Source organism: Athene cunicularia, assembly GCF_003259725.1.
Source record: "Athene cunicularia isolate RWA chromosome 5 unlocalized genomic scaffold, athCun1 chr5_part3, whole genome shotgun sequence".
In the NCBI taxonomy this organism is placed as follows: domain Eukaryota; kingdom Metazoa; phylum Chordata; class Aves; order Strigiformes; family Strigidae; genus Athene; species Athene cunicularia.
This window is the reverse complement of record NW_020799103.1, coordinates 1574485-1596510: the sequence shown is the minus strand read 5'-3', so window position 1 is coordinate 1596510 and position 22026 is coordinate 1574485. Positions and strand designations below refer to the sequence as shown.

The 22026-nt window shown below is 43.9% G+C and overlaps 1 protein-coding gene and 1 long non-coding RNA gene across 5 annotated transcripts in view; both read right to left on the bottom strand.

The window, feature by feature from the left end:
- The window catches only part of LOC113481332, a 658441-nt gene that overhangs the window by 342891 nt on the left and 293524 nt on the right, over positions 1-22026 (bottom strand). The gene's annotated exons all lie outside the window — the stretch shown is intronic.
- Positions 1-22026, bottom strand: part of TEAD1 (TEA domain transcription factor 1) — a 157630-nt gene that overhangs the window by 108917 nt on the left and 26687 nt on the right. The window lies entirely within an intron of this gene.

The following is a 22026-nucleotide window of genomic DNA, read 5'->3' as shown; positions in this document are numbered from 1 at the left end:
GGCCATTTCTACCAAGGATAGGACAAGAAGCAAAGAACGTCAGTTGCAGCAAGAAAACGGTAGGTTGGGTGTTTGGAAGACTGTTCTGACCCTACCAACAGTCACACACCACAAGTGGTCGGTCTGGAGTACTGGGGAACTGCTGGGGAGAGAGAGGTTGTGAAGAACAGGTGACAAGCGTTTCTCAGGAATGCTGCAGGTATGCCTAGCCCTCTCTGAGGTACAGGAATGAACCAGATGATGCCATGAGACTCAGCAGCCAAGACAGAACGTAAAACGCCCCAATAGCGGGGAACTTGCAGTGGGAGCTCATCCTTGACATGGGGGAATGCCCAAGAGGCTTCACAGATGTCCTGGGGACCAGACAGCTTTGTCAGGTGCAGGGCAGAAATCCAGAGGAAGCCAGGCTGCCTACCACCCTGCCCGTGGAGTACCCGCTCCTTCGCTCTGCGTGGCTTCCTTGCACGGCCGCTGGGCAGTCCGCTGCTGCTGGCAAAAGCTGCCTGGGAAGAAGCTCGCCGAGACAGGTGGGATGGGGAGGGAGAGCAAACCACCAGGCTCCTTCTCCTGCTGGTGCTCTCCGTGGGAGTTTTGGGAGACGAGGCTGCTTCATCCCCAGCCACCCCGTTCTCCTTCCAAATATCTGTCAACTGCCCAGTCCCCCATATCACATCCATATTTCTTAAGCTCTTTCTGCACTCATTAAAGAAAACATGGAATTGGTGGAAAGCTTGAATCTTACTAGGATTTATGTTTCTACTTCACCAGTAAAAGTATCTTTGCAGTGTTTATGCAAGCCAAGCAATATACTCAAGCCTTAAAAAAAAAATATTTAAAAAACAATTCCTACTCTGGATTTTGTAGCTGTGATGTGTGTGTATGGATTTTTCTGATTCTTGGAGGCGTTCAAATAGCATGACTTTCAGGAAAACACTATATATATTCAAGCCATTTTATATATAATTTAGTTTTATGAGGAAATGATATAACACAGTACAAAGAATAAAAATGCAAATAATTCACAGAGCGTCCAATGGTGACATAATTAGCCTAAAATAACTCTATATTGTATTGTTGTTACAAGGTCTACTTATCATCAATTATTCCCTCTAAGAAGAAAGAACACCAGGAGAGAGAAGCAGCCCATTTCTAGGATAAAGTATTCCTTTAAAACTCAGTCAGACTAATTCAGCCATTCACTTCTGCCATTGAAATGAAATAAAAAGAGTTTTTCTCTGACTGCATGAACACTTCAGGGAGAAATTCTGATGCTGTGCTTTTTTGGCAATCAAATACTTGCATGTAAGGACGTTTCCATGTTCTTCCTATCATTTATAGAAACTAGTTCTGTTCTCCTAGGATTGAAGTTACTATTTCTCGCTTGAGATTCAACCTATTTACAAGCTATCTACTTCAGACTTCTCCTTGGGATCTGTGGAGGAATAACACGATGGGTTCACCTACAGCTACAGAGCACCTGTGAAAAGCAGCACACTGGTTCTTTCTGAAGCAAGTACATTATGTAGTGAGTGAATTCAAGAGTTGCTTTCTTCCCCTCAACTACCGCAGAGTACACGTAAAAGTAGCAGGAAGACAGACAGTGCCATGCCAGTGTGTAAAATACCAAAAGCACGTAACTAAACATTAGTAAAGTGATAGTTGCCTTCAGATATAACGCTGTACCCTGCTCATCTGAGATGATTTACATGTGTATTTTCACTAAGTGTGAGGAAACTTACTGAACAAAGAATGACTTAGATCTGCAAGAGTAGGCAGCATACAGGCCTAAATGTGAAATTAGGATTATACAAACTATTTCTATACAGAAACAATGCATTCTCCTTGAATTGCGCAGTTTTTGCTTACAGAAACAGATTACTCAGCAAAGAGTGGGCTGATGTTAATACATGGGAATTCTTCCCTTTGCAAAGTTTTCTTCTCCCTGCACTCTTTATGCAGCTGACAAGAGTATTTCGTACCACTCTGAGGGCCTCATTTAATTTTGTTCAAACAGCTGCTTTTGGTGATACAGAATTATGTTGTGAAGATGCTGAGTCACTGACTCCAACCCAATTTTATTTTCCATTAAATTTCATACAACTAATAAAACGGTACATCTTCTCAGTGGGGAAACAACTGGTTTCTGACTGTGAGGACACCACGGTCCCGTGCTCCGTCGGCTTTGTGCTGGCTCACCAGGACGCCTTCTGCAAGCAGCCACAGCTTCCAACCATCCATCACATCAGGTAGTGCCCAGCAATCCAGTGTGCGAAGGGCTCTGTAAGGGGCTACACATTACCCGTGGTCCGTGGTCTGCACTGATTACCAAGTTACCGCTGGGTAGATGAATCTCAACATACCCGTTGTGAATCCCCGTCTCACTACGGTCACAGCTGTTTCAGAAACAATTCCTCCCTCATGTGATACTGAAGCAGTCACATCCATCCTAGGTGCTAGCACTCATTTACACCCAGCTGGTTTCAATTATAAGGGTGTTCCTGGGATTTAACCCAGCTCAAATACTGCATTGTGGTGGTAACCAACAAAGATTATTCTAAATATGACTTGGCACTCAGCGGAATGAAGAATAGCGAGCATCGTGTCTGACTTGCTTTTGCTAATTACCAACATGAAGCAAAGGAAAGGATCAAATATTTACCAGCTCTCAGGAGAAGCCATTCTTCCTGCAACTGCGGGAGGCGACTGTGCAACAACCCGGCTGCTGTGCTCTGCGGCGGGAGCTGATCGCGCACCTACCGTCACCCAACAGGGACGGCTCCTGAATGGCAACACCAACAGCTATTACCCGTGTAACGCTGTGGGTGCTTACCCCAGCTGTATTCCAGCTGTGACTTTTCTATGGCAAGAGCTGCTATACTGTGAAGTAGGGATTATTAATATTTCAGCCATTCACCAATTATTCAGCTTTTAGAAGAATGCTCTGTGACTGATGTGGGTCTGCCCATACCTGGGGGTGGCTCCGCTCCCAGGGCAAGTGAAACAGCTTGGTCTGGCCACAGGACAGCCCTTGGGCACTGAAAATACCAGTCCCCGAACGACTGCACTGCAGCTCTGTAAGAAACATTCCCCAGCCCCAAGACCCATAAGCAGAGGCCACAGCATAGTCCCTCAGGGTCAGTTCTGCCGCCACCGCTTTGCTTGGCAGTTCGCTACAAGTCATTCTGCTGCCAACAAAGGTAAACAGAAAATAAAAACTAGTACATGTAGCTATCAGGACAATGGGCTTTTTTAACGTACAAGACTGAAAAGAGGGACACAAAACCAGATGCAGTTCTTGCTTACATGCAAGAACTGTCTATTCCTTGAATGCCTTAAGTTCAGTCACCCGGTGGAGGCTGAGGCAGGGGTTCAGTCTGCACAGAGGCTCTGCCTTCCCCTGTGACTCTACAAATTATGAATTACAGTATAAAAGCCCACAGAAAACAGACACTGGCCCTCCCTTCAGCTCCAGTGGTGTTCATCTCTCCCTCCCCCTGCATACAGGCAATCTGGCCTCCGGACCAGGATAGAGACCCCAAGGCCCGGGTACGGCCGCAGCCAGCCACCTTGTGCATTTAAGGGGGGTTTTGCCACAGGTCCGGTCCCATCTACCTGCGAGCAGGTGAATGATGTAAACGCAGCCAATGGTTTTCGTGTGTGCTAACAGACAATCTCTTCTTTGTTGTAGCTGCACACTGAGCCACAGCACCCACGAGAATGACTATTTTGTACCCCAGAAGCCAAACTGGAACTATTAATACTACAATATAAATATTATAAATATTATAAATATTAAAACTGGGTACATCCTTGATCTCTGGTCTGTGACTAGCTTCCTGCTGGGACCACATATGATCCGTTGCTCACACATATGACGGACCTGGCAGCAAGTTGTTCTGTCTAGACATAAGCCCTGAAACTGTTTGTTCTCCCAGTGCCCTAAAACTCCCCCATTTTATTGGAGTTCTCATGTCACACAGACATTTGCAAAACCAGATCGAATCCTTCATGTTCATAGCTCTCTTATTCTATTCCTGGCATATGACTAACTAGTTTTCTACTCCTGTATTAGACTTTTCTTTTTTAAAAAAAAAATAAAAATATCTGCAACTTGTTTTCAGGATGAAAGGTTTTTTTCCACAATGGCTGCAAAAACATGAGCGTTCACTCTAACAACTCTGAGTGAGGTGGGAAAAGGGACAGAAAAACACCTGCTTGAACAACTTTATGTAAGTTCAGTCAGGAAAGGGAAAACCAATGCTATTTGAAGGGTGGTCCAATGTCTGACTGGTTCATATGTAACATAAAACTTTCGTCTATATAAAAAATATTTTATATAATGATTTAAGTATTCTGTTAAAAAGGTACAGAAAAAGGCACAGCAAAGTAAAAGGTTCATTCATTTACTCAGGTGCATTTGTTTAAACAAGAAATAGCCACAAGATTAACTCTTTCCCTAGTCCAAGCTGAAGGAAGGACCTTCTTTTATGAAGCCAGTTTTGGACTAACAGCTGCAACATCCAATTGGCCAAAGCCACCCCTGGAATCCAGCGCTGGTACCTTTTATCCCTCAAGCCCACTTATTCTCTCCTCTGCATAAAGGCAAAACCACACACACAGGCATTTTCTCAAGCATTCGTTGAAAGAGCTAAATTTTAGCTAAAATTCATTTTACAAGTTAAGAAACACTGCCAAACACCACCTATAAGCTCTATCCCTCTAAAACTGCTACAGAAGGTTGTGAATGCCTCGTGCTCACCTGAATGTGCTGATAACGTATCAGGCAAAACCAGGAGAAAACAGTTTTATTCTGCTTTGGTGTTACTACTTGAGCTACCGCCCCAGGCTCTGATTCTGCCAACACAGAGCCATTTTATACATATGAATAATCACTCCAAGTTTAATGAAGCTCCTCACATCTCCATTAGCAATTGTTTTGGCTGGAAAAAGGCCCTGCCTATCAGCCCTGGAGGAGCCTGGAAACAGAACAGTGATAATATGGGAGGCTCACTTTGGGAAAGGCTGTGGTTTTCTGGTGATAGGACACAGAATCACAAGACAAAAAAAAAAAAAAAAAGGAGGGGACTAAATCACAGCACCATGGTCCTCAGCAGCAGGACTGGGATTTAATCCCAGGTTTCTGGCCTTGTTCTCACCAACTCTAAACAGAGATTTCAGAAACCAGCATGTGAGGTCAGATAGGTCTTGGGGTCCATGTCGACTAGTCACAACATGTCTAGTGGCTTGTGTTCATCGCAAGCCAACACTGGAAACCCCACCTTGTGTTTTTGTGTACAGAGAAAAATCAAAGCAACAATTTTGTTTGCAAGTGCAGCAGCTGTCAAATAAAAATATTTTAGCTCATTTTGTTTTCCAAATTCTAGCAGTAGTGTTATGGACAAATTACCTGCCAAATTAAATTTTAAGTCTGAGTTGTTTATCTAGGTAGTACAAAGGAAGCCTCCTATGTAAGGAAATGAGCATTACTAATAAAGCACTTCTACCCTCCAACTTCTTTCTTCCATCTCACACTTGCCTCCAACACCTATCCTCCCACAGGTGGTGAATGCATTGGCTTTACTTTGTCAGTATGACTACCTCATATACATAATGGCAGATCTATAGCTTGCATTTTGTCCACAATGGAACATTTATTTCTGACATCTCAAGTAAGATTCTCCTGAGAAGTTAGCATGCTTTTATGCAGCAGCAGGACTTACATCTTCTACAAGGGAGCAGAAAACACTCTCCTGCTGAGATACTGAAACAATCTCAAACCACGGCAATCTTTAATTGCTAAACATAAGTAACACATACAATGACTAACTATAGCATTTTCAAAACTCAATATAATAGTTATGTAGTTATTCTGCACTTTTGTAGTTATCGCCTGTTGAGGAAGCAATTTCAGTCTTAAGCTCTGATTTATGTTTCCAGTCTATTTCAACTCCTTGTTCACTGTAGTTTAATCCTGCTTCAGGAGGTGTCAATTTTCCACAAAAATAACTTTGCTGGCAACCATTAGAATTGTGAATTCACTGGACGCCAGCAGAGCTAAAGAAGAGATGGAGCGGTCCAGGGCAGCAGAAAACAAAACATACACAAAAACACCAACAAGAAGTACAAGCCCAGAAATTAATACTTATAATTCTACCGGACTTTTAAAATCTTGAATTTAACAGAAATACCGATTTCACAGCACACTGTCATTTCTGCCTCAGCACCCCTCCTCCCCCTCTGCTCACTGTTCCCAGTTTCACGGGCAATCATCACCTGCCTCTCGCTCTGCCTGAAGAGCCACTTGCCTGTCCAAGACCTGGCTTCTTATTTCCAGCTCAGTCAGTAGGCGCAGGTGCCTCTCAGGAGCCGCCCTGGGGAAGGTGTCCATGTCCTCTGGCAAGAGGCTGAAACACCAGGGCCATGCCTAAGCTTAGCAGACCCCTGCCATTCTCCCCCACCCGAGTCACCCTTCTGCCACGCTGCCGCTGGAGCTGTTTCTTGGGAAGGGAGTGTTGGGCTCATTCAAGCCCACATGGAGGTCTGCGCCGGGGACTGACACTGCTGTCTGCTCGGCTCGTGCCTGGGACTAACGTCTGCCCCTGCCACACGTGGAAGAGGGGGCTGGGACGCGAGCACAAACAGAAAGCCCTGCAGAAAGGAGCCTGCCCAAAGCAGTGAGAGAAACCCACCGAGTATATCAGAGGAACAGAAGGGAAACGTGTGGACACGTGTTGTTCCTTACTGCTCTTCACTCGGGACCTTTCTCCTCCTCCACATCTGCCAGTCCTCCCCTGTTTGGGGGGAAGGACAAAAAGGAGAGCGCACCCTTGCAAGGCTTTAGTTCTCTCTGTGTGGGCAATTGCCCCAACAGTTGAGTCACGTCTCCTCCTTTTTCCAGAGGCGGAGCTGCCGCTGTGCCCCCAGACACCTGCGTGCCACAAGCCCAGGGCTGCTCTGTCGCTCCCTTGTGAGGGCCACATGCCTGGCCAGGCTCCCATGCCAGAGCACACCCGGCTCAGCCGCCGAGCACCTGCTCCGGCGTGAGCGGCACCAACACACCAAGGTGCACACAGAGCCGGAGGGTGATGGAAACTCTCTGCTGTAACTAGGTTTACTGTACGTTTTCTCCGTAAGACTCTGGTTGGGTTCAAGAAGACCTTGAAGCGGTTGTGCTGGCTTGCAGAGGCTGCTTCTGAAACAGCACAGGCACTGCAGCATCCAGCTCCGTTCTCTGACCAGCGTGGGCAGAAATACATCCCCAGAACAATGCTGCTGTTTAGACTGCAAGGTTTCTGAAGGAGATAGAAGACGGGCTCTCAATGCTTTTGATATAGTTTTACCATCCTAATTGGGGGCTTCAGGAGATAGTTCTGTAGTAATATGAAAATATATTAAATTCTACAGATTCCCCAGGGTAAGGAGAGTATGCAATAAAATGCCAATAATGTCTTCAATGACAAAAGAAAAATGTCTCTGCCCACACCGGCCAAGAATACCTCGCTGAAACCACCTGGTAGTTGCACTGTCTGGTGTAAATACAATGCCTCTAACACAAGCATTATTTAGTATCTGAAGGTTAGACAGTATCAAAATCTGTTTATGAAGAAAAGTTAATGCTCACGCATGCATGCAGTTCTATACCAAAATATTTTGTCAAGCTCAGAAAAAGACAAATAGACTCAATTATTTATACTTTTAAATTATGTTAAATTACATTTGCTCTTCAAAATTACCTCTGCTTTTCATAATGTTGTCTATACATAAAAGTTCCTTTAACTCAAGGGATGCTTTTGTTGTAGGGAAAACTGAACGCTTGTAGCATGGCTTATTCAATAGAATTGGAGGCTCAACTTGGAGGCTAAGGCTGGTTTCATGTTGGTAGCTGGACTCCAAATATCACAATTTAATTCATCACCACAAAACACCATTAAAACCCTGCACTTGTATCATTTTGAATTCAAGGTTTCAGGGTTCCAGTCCTTGAAGGTTAGACCTCTCTAAGTTCGGACAATTTCTGGACTTGCACGTGAAACAAATGTCAAAATGACAAGTCTGTGGGAGATCTATCAATCTTGAACTACCTAGTGGTGTTTCTAGTAAATCTAACACTTCAAGGAAAGGATTAGACTGCCCTTGATTCTCTTCCTACTTAGCCACAGACTTGCTATATGATTCTTCAAACCTTTTTATGCTTTACCATTTGCCAGATCCTCTTTGCTGAGAAGCTCAGTCAGGCTGAGGTCCAGTGCCTTTAAAACCAAGCAGGTCTTTTTCTACTTACTGCCAGTTAAATCCTTGGAAATCCTAGGCAAATGTATTTCATTTGAGTATTTTTGTTATTATTATTAAATGAATATGAAGAAGGGGAGTGTGACCCAGGCAAAAAAAGAATGACCCAGAAAGAGAATGAGCCAGGAAATGACCCAGAGAAAAGAAAGTATTCTGGCTTTCTTCCTCGGACGAGCAGTTGGTTTCCTCAAATGACATTTTTGTAATTTCATTTGAAAGTATAAAAAAAAAATGCTGATGAACATTACAATAGAAGTAAGCTTGGCTCTTGGTAGAGAAACATTATGACTTAGAGCCAAGGACATTTATTTTTCACATTTGAATTATTTTTTGAACAGCATTTCTTGGCTCAACGTCACTGCACCACAGATAGATATGATAGCAGATAAGTGTATGAGATTTTAGATCAGCAAGAATGTTACTCTTACAATGAATATATTTGTAGTCAGCTCAAAAGTGGGTTTATTTGCTACGCATGGAAGATGTTGTATTACACACTGTTTTACTAATACGCTTTTCTTTCTAAAACAGAATGTAATTCAAGTTTTCTGACACTGCAGCTGCAGTTCGATAGTTGGATTTACTAACCATGCGGATTTACAGTAACAAACTCTTTAATTTTCTTTCCCTCTCTAGCTCACTAGTCTGCCACCTTGATTTATTTCTGTTTCACAGCTGCACCTACCAAATGAATCTTACTCTCACTCCACACTTTTGCACCTCTTCCTGCAGCTGATCCAAACTAAAACACAATTTTTCTGGGAATGTGAAATTAAAAAACTCTCACAGCAAGAATACAATGTCCAGAACTGAAGGGAACAATTTAGCTAGGCCAGGGTGGGGAGCAGGAACCAACCCCCCCAACCCCCTGAAGGCTAGAGGTTCAAATTTAGAAAAGGTTAAAAATTTTTGTCTTAGATTCCACAATCAGTAGTCACTACAGTATACCAATAACTCTCCCCCAGATTCTATGGGATTTACCACCTCTGGTATTCACAACACTACCCACCGTAAGCTGTAATTGCTTCAGTTACATAAATAGTCACAAGCTCCAGATACCCCGCTCTCAAAATCAGTATTGCTGCTGGTAAAACTGGCACCAGAAAACCTCAGTAGCACAAATATGATCCAAAATACAAACCAATCCAAATAAATAATGAAAACCAGATCAAAACAAAGCCGAGAACAAGCGAACGTGGCGGGCCGGCAGAACGAAACGAGCAGGTAAAGTCAGGCAGAAAATGGCGGGAGCGTGCTCTCAGGCCCCGGCCCCGCAAGGCCTCCCCGCCGCAGGGGAGTGTGAAGGAGACCCGGGCGTGGGCACAGGGCACGCCTGAGCTCTGGGGGCTCCTTCAGCCCTGTGCCCCTTGCAGCGGAGAGCGTCCTCGCCAGCGTTCCACGGGCATTCAGAAAGGCAGAGCCCGGGAGGAAATCACAGCCCTGGGTTTATGTATTAATTATGGAAAAGTTACTTAACCTTGAGCCATATCCTAACGTAATGAGCTTGGGCATTCTTAAGGGAAAGGGAGCTGAAGGCAAACCGTCTGGCCTGTTTCTACTTCTGGGTATCCCCGCCGAGTCCTTCTTCACCGGTACTTTAGGCACTACCCAAAGGCAGGCTCTGACAGCCCAGTACAAGGTGCAAATTTCAGTTACAGGGACTCTGCGCTTCCAGGGCAGCCCAGCTGCCAACCACGCGGAGATCTGCAGTGATAACAACTACACTTAAAAGTGTCACTACATGTTTGAGTGCATTTACACATTCTCCTTTTACTCTCTATTTATTATTAATGGCAACTCGACTAATATCAAGACCCCGGTGTGTTTGGCACTGCAGCTGTACAGAAGGACAGCAAGTTCTATCTCTGAGGAGTTTACAGTCTCATTATAAATGACAGCAGATGGAGGATAAACACTGTGAGTTGTTGTGCTTTTCATCAGGAAATTTATCTCAGGTAACAATTTTTAATCAGATAGAAACAATTACACATTAAATCATGTACTCCTGGCTAGGCTGCGGGCATATCCTAGTCAATCTTACACTCTGTGGTGACAGTGGCCACTTCCAAGACAGACAACCAGGTCCCAGACGATTCAGGGCTTTACAGGTGACCACCCGGATGGAGATTTTGCAGATTTTGCTTTGTTCAAGTCACACCCACGTGTACACAAAAGCATGTATTTCAATCCATGTCTATTCACCAAAGAACTTAATAGGTAAGCCCAGCACAAGCATCTGATGGCATTTTGCACTTCCTCACATTCCTAAATCCACCATAAATTAGCTGCCTATGTAGCTTCATGTTAATCCAGCTGGGAGGTCATAAAAGTCACAGGTGACTGTTACAGATCTCCACCAAAAAATATTTTGAAGCTGTAACTGATAAAGTTTGTCTGCCTGAGGACTATACTGGTCATTTGCCAGGAAACTGTGGCCTTATCTGTTTTACACACATTGAAACTTTGCACCCATCCTTGCTGTGGTGGCACAGTCTGCAGACCCAGAGGAGAGGCACCGGGCTCTGTGCAGCTGGCTAGGAGCTGCATGCTGCTATCTGAGGACCCCCTCAGCAGCCACCGTGTAGGGAAGCTCCGAGGGCTAAGATGGAGATAACAACAGTATGTGGGGGAACAGCTCCTAAGGAAAGCCCAAACCCTTGAGGCTGTAACTTCAGAAGTCGGCCCGAGTGAGCAGAGACCCTTGTATCTCCTAGACTGCAGCTGAAACCTTGCTTCCTAGGTGGAAAACACAGGTCTCATCTCCGGGAGATGTCTGGAGCAGGATGTCTGCATTCAGCTCTCTTGAAGGCCATACCTCAGTACTACAGAGCACCAGAGACTTAAGAGTTGTGCTTTAGATACAAAAGATTAAAGTCATGCTGAGACTTCATCTGATGCATTTCCTGCTTCTTTGCATGAAGATCTGGACTCTGACCCTGCGACTGCCCTGTAGGACTAGAGGCTTGCTGAGCTCTTCCCAGGGCCCCAGGAGGGCCTCCTGTGCAGAACCTTGCGCTTGCCCTTGTTGGCAAACACCAACGGACCCACCAGTGCAGGAGGTGCCAAGTGCCACATGTTTCACTGAAGTCAACTGGTATCATGGGGGACTTGCCACCCCTCAAGGGCAGGAACTGAATCTGCTAAGTAAGGTAAGGTACAGAATCACAGGCACCATTTCCTAGAGTTGACAGAAAATGAGTTCGTAGAGTTCAGATTCCCACAAGTGCACGCGGCTGTTTTAGGAAGGCAGAAGCAAGCTTCTGATTACCAGCCATGTCCCTGCAGAAGAAGGGTTACTTACTGCACCACGCTGTGGGAATGGCTGCATCAGCCAAGAGTCCTGGGCCTAACATTCAGTTTGCTTCCACTAGTAAATCCACAAACAACTTACAGAACAGGAGCAAACACCTTTACGGCGCTCTCATTTCCAAGGCCTCCCCAGGCTACCTTTGCCCACTTTCCAATCTACGACACCCAAGGCTACTCTGACCTTCCCCACGCAATGGGAGCGCCGTACCTCACATGCTGCAGCAGACAGCTCTTTCTCCAGCAGTACAGCTACAATATGCCAGCTGTGAATACTGCAAGGGCCAAATTCTGCCTGGTTTTCACTCTCTAACACTCTCAAATACATGAAGGTTCTCACAGGAAGATCTTCAGCTCATCCCAGAAGTCCCTGTTGACAGGCTGCAGGGGCAGGGGAGGAGGGCCCGGCGTTGATGCACGCTGACACACTCCACTTCCCGCGCTCAGCCCGCAGGCAGGGCTGGCTCGCACACGCGGGCCTGGAGTCCTGAAGTACAGATGAGGAGTCAAGCTACTCTTCTGGAGTAATAGTGCAAGTAGGGGATACACTTCACTGCACAAAAAGGTCAGAAAACCATTTTGCTACTGAAAAAAAAAAAAAAAAAAAATTGGACAGTTAATCCTTTAGGATTTAGCTTATTCAAAAATAGCTTCTGTGTCTGATGGAGATTCTGCAACCTTCTTTACTCCACAAAAAAGGATAACTCGGGGAAAAAAACATCGTATTTCAGACGTCCCCTTCCTCAAAAGCAAAGTCCTTGATAGAAGGACTTTTGTCCCAACCAGACTCACAAGAGTGATGTACAGGGATTGCAGAAACTCTGTATGTCTGTGAGTATCCTGATGATACTCCCGCAGGGGAACCACCATGCATGGCCTAAAGAAGAAATGTGGAGGAGGAGACAGCTGAATGTCCAGATTACACTCCTTCCTCGATACCATGCAGAGAAAGACAAAATAATCACTTGAATTACACGTCCCTCCTCCCAGGCAACATCAAGGTTAGACAACCTATGTAGAAAACAGAAGCAGAAGGTCTGAGAATGGTTTGAGGCTTTACTACAATCAATTTATGGTAAGTTTTGAAAACATCCTCAAGTCATCCTTGAATCTTCTATTGCTTTCTTCAAAATATTTCAGATATTCTAGCAGGCCAAGGCAGTGAGTATGTGGGCACTGGGTGACACCGGAGTTGGCTGCACAGCAAACCAGCACCAGAAACAAAGGGTGGAATCTCAGAGACAAGAAGGGCGTTTTCTATCTCCCACATTGTGTTTGTGAACTAGATTTTCTGGGAGGCGCCTGGCTCTGCTGTAACACACAAACCAGCTCATGGCAGCCCAGCTCATCACCAGGACCGATCCAGAGGCAGAATAACTTCACTTTAGCAGCTGTGAGGTAAGAGGGATTTCTCACCAAAACCATAAAGCAGAGCTGCACAGTGGGACCCAGTGATGCAGATTAAGGAAGCCACAAGTGGCTTCTTGTTGCCCTGCACCCTCCACTACTACATCAGTTAGGAGCTGGCAAAAATCCTTCCCCTCCGGCTTTCCCAGGCTTTCAGCATACTCCAAGTAGGGGAAGGGCACCTTGGCTGGCAGTATCACATGCCTGGCCTCCTCTCTCTTCTCACTCAAGTACTGACGCTTCTCAAGGACTATGGCAGCGAGGCAGGGCTAACGCCACAGACTGTCACAGCAGAGAATCTGGACGTGAGACGTGTGTTGCTAGGCACGGTGGGTGAGGGAGCGTTGGTCCCAAATGAGCCCTAGCAGTTTCACAGTGAATTCGACAGATGATACATAACGTTTGAAAAACAGCCCGAGACACACGTAATACCCGTATGAAGGGCCTTAGTACGGACACATCTCCCCTTCACCCAGGAAACGGCTGTCGAGGCGCTCAGCACCGGCAGTGCCTAAAGGTTTTCACAGGAATATTAAGGAACAAAGGAAAAGCAAATACATACACACACTCATGCACAGCTGGAAAACATGATGAGTTTAATCCTGCAAAGTGGAGAAAGTGTCAGATCTTGTCAGTGACTTCATACTCACTGTGGAGCACAGAATATTTTATTCTACATTGTATTCCCAAAAAATTGCTCTGATCTTCACGGAGTTTGGCTTTTACGATTGGACAGACATGATTATGAATGATTTGCATGAGGGACTTTCCCAGGCATGCTTTATAAGCTCACGAAGACTTCTGAAATCATGTCAGTCTTTTCTGTCTCACAGTAAAACTTTAAGATTTCTTTCCCAGGGACTTGGAACTGCGTGCACGGTATTTTGCAGTATTTTCGTTGAAAACATTTTCTATAAAAAACATGCCAAAATCACGACTATCTGTATCCCTGTATCTTCTCCTTTCTCATCTTTCTAGTGTCTTTCTCCCACAATTTGAATGTCGTAAGTTCTGCAAACAACTACTCTTTGGGCAAAAATTAGGAAATGTTCTTTCCAGGCATTTAGCACTGAATCTTTATCTGTGCCTACGAGCCCACTGAGAGTTTCACATAAATTCCAATTGCTTTTCCACTCCACTCTTTTTTCCATTCTTGAAGATGGTTGTTGCACAATGGACTGTAGGATTCTGTTTTGTTTTATATTTATTTTTTCTGCTATATAAATCCTCTATTTCTATCTGGTACTCTTTTCCTTTCAATGATTTACTTTCCTCTGAAGGAGGGGGAAGGAAAAAGCAAGTTTCAAATATGCAAGTAAATACCTAGATAACTGCAGGAATAGTCCAGTAACTACACACCACGAGATGGAAATCAGAAATAAAAAGAACAGTATGCAGATAATAAAAACTGTCTCTTGATAGACACATCAGGAGGCTGCTGTGACCTCAGACCTGTGGTCACAGAAGCCAAAATCTGTTAAAACCTGCAGAGAATATTGCAGATTCTATTTAAGATTTGCACCGAGATCCCCACATTAGAACTCTGCTATTACTTTAATTCTTGATTGATGTTTGAATGTTGAACTCAATTTTGGCTTTTGCTTTTTTTCAAATGAACACTAACTAACGGTTTCATTACAGTCTTAAGGATGGCTTTGTTTCATGTGCAAAGCAAACATTCATCAAAGGTGCGATTAAAGCTAAACAAGTAAATGTTTGACAGAGATAGCTTAGAAGCTATAGCACAACAAAACAAGTGGTTATTTAAATGTTGAAAAATCTAACCTGTGTACGTAAATGCCCCTCTTGACTCCCCAGCCTTCCTTTTTTTATTCTATTCTCTTACAATTTTATTCATAACCACAAAGAAATATATTGGGAGCAAATCAATGGTTTCAGTCCCAAAACAAGTTCTGGTGCCCAGTTTTTGAAGAGGATGTTGCTCGGAGTGAGCAGGCTAAACGTAGTTTACTCAAACTGCCTTCAGCAAGTATGGCAGAGTGTAAAAGAGGGGTAAGGGGGAAAATCAGTATCTTAGACTCTTAGCAACTGCTGAAACAATGGAGCATACTTTTACCTCAAGTGTTTACCTAGTAATTCACCAGGAAGTAAACAGAAATTATGACCTCTCAAATGGACGTTTATGCCCAGACATCAAGCTCTCAGAGGGAGGGAAGATCTCTAAGCCACTTTGTAGAGAAGCAGCAGTCATTGTTCAAGGTGCAAAGCCACGGAGCCAAAATACGGAGAGAGGCAGCAGATCCTGACCCTTCCCCGGCTGCTCTGGCCTGCCCCAAAGGAGGGGACGCTTTGCCGGCGCAGCACATCCCACAGCACGGGTACAGAGCCCGGCACTGGCAGGGCTCCGCGGCAGAAGGGTGCCGGGCCCAGGCGGTGGGTGAGCGCCGGGCAGGTGCCAACCCCGCGCCCAGCCGCCCATCGCGCCGGAGCGGCCGCCCAGGCGGGATCCACCTCTGCAGGGAAACTGCCCTCAAGATAAAGGGTGGGTTTCTACTACACAGGGAAAGTAATCACTGGGAGCAAAACCATATAAAGCTATTCACTGCACTTCTGAATCTAGGGGGGTTTTCCTCTCTCCTCAAAAAAATTTCCTCACTGCTCCTATCTGTAAGTCATAGTTTATGGAGAGGAGGGAAAACACAGGACAGGCAGTAAATCAGCCCGCTAACTGATCCGGAGTCCATTACCAAGTGTTTTTCATTACAAGTATGGCTTCACTAATTTCTGCAATGCATTGTAGGCTATTTCTGGAAGCTTTAAAAATGCATGATGTTTCTGCATTCTAATACTTAACAGTATAGTTATTTCAGTTTATTAAACAAAAAAAAGGGGGAATCTGCTCAACTGCAACTGGCTTTCATGTCACAAAAGGACTAAGCCAGTGCAAAAGCAGCCAAACAGGAACCCTATTTAAGTCCAGCACGAAGAAAACCTTTCCAACCTCTTACACCAATTAGGATAATCTGGGTCTTTTGATGTTAAATCCCCAAGAATCATATGGAAATCATAAAAAGCACACTATTTAAAACAGATTCAGAATGCAGATAAAATCATTTTTCCTTCTTTACATTTCCACCAGAGCTGGGGGCACCATCAGCTAACAAATTCTTTCTAAAGCTTATGTCACTCGTACTGTAGTGTTTGCTTTCGGCCAGGGGAGATGAGGGAGGCCGTCTCTAAAAGCAGCCACTCATAAAACAACGGAGCACCTGGGGGGCGAAGCCGGGATGCCCGCCGGGGCTGGGCTGGGCCCCAGGCCCTCTACACAAGCTGCTCCCAAGCAGGGGAAAGGACACAGAAAAACTACCCGATCCACCGGCCAACTTCTGGAGTCTCAGCCCGTGGAGGCTGCGGTGGGCTTTGTGCAGCCTCCCCTAAATGAACGGCATCCTTCAGGAACACAAACAGGTTCTACAGGCATTGAAATAACATGCTTGAATCTATGCAATGAGTTATCTTCAGGTGAAAAGCACTTAAGCCTTGCATTTCTTCTTTATATCGGACTCTTTCTGAAGCATCCAAATTTCTCTAAGTGTCCTGCTTCCAAGGAAGCTCAGGGCAAGAATTCTGTTTGCCTTGACAATTCAAAAAAAGACCATGGACAGGAAAGCGAGGGATGTTTTGCTGGATGCAGAATTGCAGAGCTGGAGGGATGTTTCATTTTCTTTCAATAAAATTCTGATCAACAGTATTTCGCTGTGAAATCTGACACAGCAATGAACCTTTGCCAAAACCATCTACATATATATATATGGAGAGAGAGACAAAGAAGGTAATTTTACAATGTTCCTCCAGACCAGAACCCAGTATTTTCTGTAATGGGCGAGGTTAAACACACCTTGTGCAATACAGAGCATCAACACAGCCTCCCTATGGAACTAGTTACACACTCCTACTACATGTGCGTAAGATGTTGTACAACACAGTTCCCTAGAGGCAAGGGAATGAAAAGGTGAAAAGACTGAGGCAGGGGGCACACACACAACTCGAGAACCTTACACTGGCATTTGAATAAACTGAAAAGTAAGCAAACTGTTCATGTTTATACAAGCAACTTGACTGTACTCTAACAGAGGACAAGGGTATGAAACTATGTCCTTATAAAGTAACGCTCATCCTTTACTTATCTAACAAAAAGAAACACAGGAGAGGGTCAGAGGCTGCTGAAGGAAAAATATCCAAGTGTTAAGGCCAGAGAAGTGGAAAACAAAGTTTAACAAAGATAGGAGTGTTTTCAGATAAATCACACACAAAAAACCCCTTAAACACTGCTGATTTTTCTAAAAAATAAACATTAAATATTGTTGTCAGGGGTACGCTCACCTCTGTGAGAACCTCATCTTTAAATTGTCGGTTTGACGACCAATAAAAATGATATTAAAGAAGGATTAGCATTACAGTTCTAGTACAGCTATAAAAAGAAAATTGGTAGTAACGTTACACATGAATGTAAAATCAGCCTAACTAATCATCCCAATTTTTAGTTGTGTTATGAAACTCTCATATGGATTTTGAATATCCTTTTATATCTTACAGTAATACCAGAGCTATAATTAATATTAATTACAACTTCCACAATTTCGCAGCGCCTGAATTGCCTGCTATTCCTAGTATTTGTAGGAAGCAAGCCGTGCAGTTCCTGACACAAATATTATTCCTTATTAGTTTTGCAGCTGAATAATATTCAGCCTGTAACAGAATCCTCCTAGGACTGAAAAGTACTCTTGTGCACACGGATAGACACACAAAAACAACAACTAAAAGCTAAAAGCAAACTTGCCGAGAACTTCTGGGTCAGCTTTTGACATCACCCATAGGAATGAAATCAGACACCAACCAATCAGGCACCATGAGGCTGGCAGTACAAAATAAACAAAAGCTGGGCCCAGGGCTCGACAATGAGGGAGGGAAGTGGAAGAGACTATTGTTCCAAAAGCTTTTAAATGATGTTGCTTTATTTATTTCTTTTGACAATGCCTGAACTGAATCTTTAAAAAGGGAAAGGCCCCTCGCCCCTTCCCCCCCGGATCTGTAAAAGAGAGTCGGGGGGTTTCTTTCCCCTGCTGCTGTTTGTTCCCTTTAACAAGGTTTTGCAGCCCTGCAAAGCCAACAGCACTGTCCCGGCGGCGGCTGGGAAGGCAGCCTGCCCTCTTCCCAGCATCTCCACAGAGGCTCAGCGCCGACACTTGCTGCCAGGTTTTCTGAAAAGCTGAGCAGGCTGGGTGCTAAGCTCTTTTCAAAAATCTGACCCTTATTTAGGTGCCTTCCAGGAAGCTGAGGTCTTTAGAAATCTGGCAGCGAGCACAGATAGCGGGCAGTTGGGGAAGCTGGGGCGAGAACCGTGCGATGAAACCACCTATCTGTGTGCTCCTCACAGAAGAGAAGCGGCAGCTGTTTCGGCCTCTTTGCGCTGTGCACTGCTGAACCTGTGTGCCAAAACTCCTGTGTGAGGCCGTACTTACTTATTCACATGAGCAGGCAGAGGAGGACAATGCCCCGCACAGCGTCATAGCTGCGGCTAGCGCACAGCCCATGATTCACTTCTTGGACACTCTAACCTGTCACTGAACTCAAAAGATTTAGGATTAGGCTCAGAGTTCACTAAAAGCACACATGGTGTGTTTTTTCAGAGTTCAGCTCAGCTGAACAAAGCTAGCTGAATGACTTCAATCCTCTCAGTGCTTCCCCAAGGGAAAAAAAAAGCAACATATGTCTACAGTTTGGAGGGGACTTGCTGCCCCTTTCCCCTTTCTAACCACAGTCAAGTGTATAGGGACATGTAAATGCATACCCAAAGCTAGAAGATAAACTCACAGGTCCTGGAGTTGTACAGGTAAAGAGTATCAGTCATTCTTGCATCTTTGATAGAATAGACCGTTTTCCACTCGCGCCAAGGAAATTAGTCCGAAGGTGCACACAAATAATTACATATTGTGGAACGGTAAATGATTACAAACGCCATAGAATTCAAGCAGCCCCAAGTCTGGGCCAGATTTTCAAATGTTTTGCAGATGTTTATGGTTTGCTACAAAACTTTTGTCAAGTTACCCGCACAACACAGCATTTGCTGAACGATTTTGGCACACAGTAATTCATTTTCTTTGCACAGGTGTTGCATTCCAGAAATATTTTGTCTTACAGAAGACTGCTGGAATTCTACTTTAAAAAAAATCATCATGAAAGAAACCAGACCCTCTTATCTAGGAGAGAAAACCACTCCCTCCAAACTCTGTTCATTTGCCTTTTCTTTCTTTTCAGGTGAAAAAAAAAAAAACAAAACAAACCACCTTACAGGTAAAAATCTATCCAAAATACGTTACAGATGTCTGGTATTTCTGCACAACTCGCAAACTGGAAAGCACAATCCCCTATAGGGTGAAGCCACAGGTTACCTCCGATAGAAATACTGAGGTACCAAGTGCCAGGTAGCATTGCAGTGGTTAACTTTACGTACTGGAAGCTCACAGCTGGTGGGACTACCAACGCCTAAGCCTTGACTGCAGCAGAGTCAGACTCAGTCCGGCAGAGCCCCAGCAGGGACCCGGCCGGGGCAGAGGCGGTGTGGGCAGCCTCAGCATCCCCACGTGCAGCCCCCGGCACCCCCCTCAGCCTCACCACAAAGGCACCACATGCACCCCCAGCGCTCCCTTTTGTTGTCAGCTTTTATTCCACACGGCATGGGGCAGGAAGCAAAACACAAAACGGGGTTGTGCAGCACTTCGGACCTTTCCTTGGCTGATAAGTTGCCTGGAGGCGAAGCGGAATGAAACCCTTGGGATTTAACAACTTTCCCTTTTAAGCATATGGAAATTAAACATTAAGCCTAAAAAATTTTCCAGAAGCAGATATGAATCCAGATATAATATCACTTTGTAGATATGGAAAAATACAACCAGCTATCTTTGACTTCCTAGACATGCAAGCCACTGAGTTTTCCTTCAGGGTAGGAAAGCAGAGATGAAAATGCCAAAGGACTGTTAACCTTTAGAGACACATTTTAAGAGATAACATGACTGAACCCAGATAAATCAGAATTAAATTTAATCAACCTCCCACTCCTTAGCTACACTACCAGAGGAGAAAAACCTACAATTAGGAAAGAAACAGAAAGGGGTTCAGACATCTTAAAGCAAGCAAGCTCCCACCTCTGCTGTGTAACTAACTTCCCCCATGATAGTAAATACTGCAATTCCCACGGGCAGCATTACAGCCTCGCTGTCTTAACAGTCCTCTTCCGAGTAATCAAGTAGAAGGGAACATTTAAATAATGTTTTGCAGTGCATATTATCTAGATTTGGCTGTTGTTCTCTCATTTAGAGCAAATTAATCTAAATTTACAATTTAAATAGTGTGCATCAAATCCTTAAATCACCCTTCTTATTCTGTGAATGGAGGTGTTAACATCTATGTGGTAGCTATGACCCACTAATTCATGTACTTCTTAGTCACTATAAGTGACTAAGAATATATAATCCTTTAATCTTTTGTTCTGGGACTCCACCTAGGACTCCCTGGCACTAATTTAAGAATACAGACCAAGATGCTTCTAATGAGCAAAACTTTAAAGAAAGATGGACTGTCACAGTCATGCCAAAAGTGCCATGAAAGTTAGATAGGTGTGAAGGTACCTATACAGGAATCTTCATTTTTAAGTGACAGATGAGGAGCGTTCCTGCATACATATAAAAGCCTATATTAAAAAGAAGTTTAAATATATATCATTAAAATACAGATCCTTCTATTGAGTGTATTTTTTGTCTTTCTAAATAAAACATTGTTATGATAACCTATATTACATTTTATCTTATTCTAAACCTTTCTAATAATGTTCACATGATTTTAATGTTGTATTGAAGGTGTACGTGTGTCACTATTCAATCGGTTAACTTTTCTGGAGAAAGCTAAACCATTGTATTGAATGGATAGCTCTGACTGCCTAGACATCTCAAACAGTTTGTTGAAGCTTTACCCCGTTGTGTTTTTTTCTCAACGCTATTCTTTTCTGCAAGTTACAGCAACAGTTTTCTTCATTTTCAGCTAGTTCAGTTTATAATTAGTGCATTATAAGTTAGGAAAGCAGTTAGTAGTTCAGAAAGCGAGAAAGTTTCTCTTCCTCTTTCCATTCATAAGTAACACTGAGATGTGCAATGACAGACTACTTCAGTAGCTTGAAAAACTTGAAGTACTTAGTACCCAGAAACAATGGGCACAGCGCACTAGCTGCACATACCATTTTTGTGTAACAGATCAGTTTTAAAAGCATAACATGTCCCGAAATAAATTTTTGCCTTGTATGCCAGAACACCAGAGTTAAACCACTGAAGTAGTCTTGAAATGTCGCTTTTGTGCATTTTAATGGAATTCAAACTACATTTGCTACACATGAATCACGTGAGATTAAAATGATCTACTATTTCTATTAAGAAATGTGTTTCACTATTTTCTAGCACAAGAAGAACGTAAGAATTTAGAACATGAGCAAAGGTATGTAAGCAGTACACACACACATAGCAAAACCCAACTGTGTACAACAAACAGCTCTGGTAAGCAAATGATATTGACCAATAAAACTGAGCCTTTGTTTAGGAAAGTAACTGGAAAGCAAAAATGCAAAACAAGATTACACTTAATTATTTAAACCAAAGTGCTCTGCTTGTTGATTTAAATTGTGATTAAAATCAGAGATTTAAATTAATCCACTCTGGATTGCATAAACATCACCTTAATAAGAGGGAGCAGTAGCTTCATCACCCAAGAAGTCATTCAGGAAAAGCACTGTGGCGCAGAGCAGAGAAGGACCAAGGAAGTTCATTAATGGATGTCCCTCTGCTGCCCAGACTCTGGTTTTTCCCACAGAGAGAGAAAACCAATGCATGAGTGGGATGAAGGGTTTCTAGGAGTGTGCAGGCATAAAAACATGCACAGGTACTACGAGGTAAAATAATGATAATTTTTCATTAAAAGCAGGATTTCTGTCCTCAGACCTAAATAAAGTAGATTACT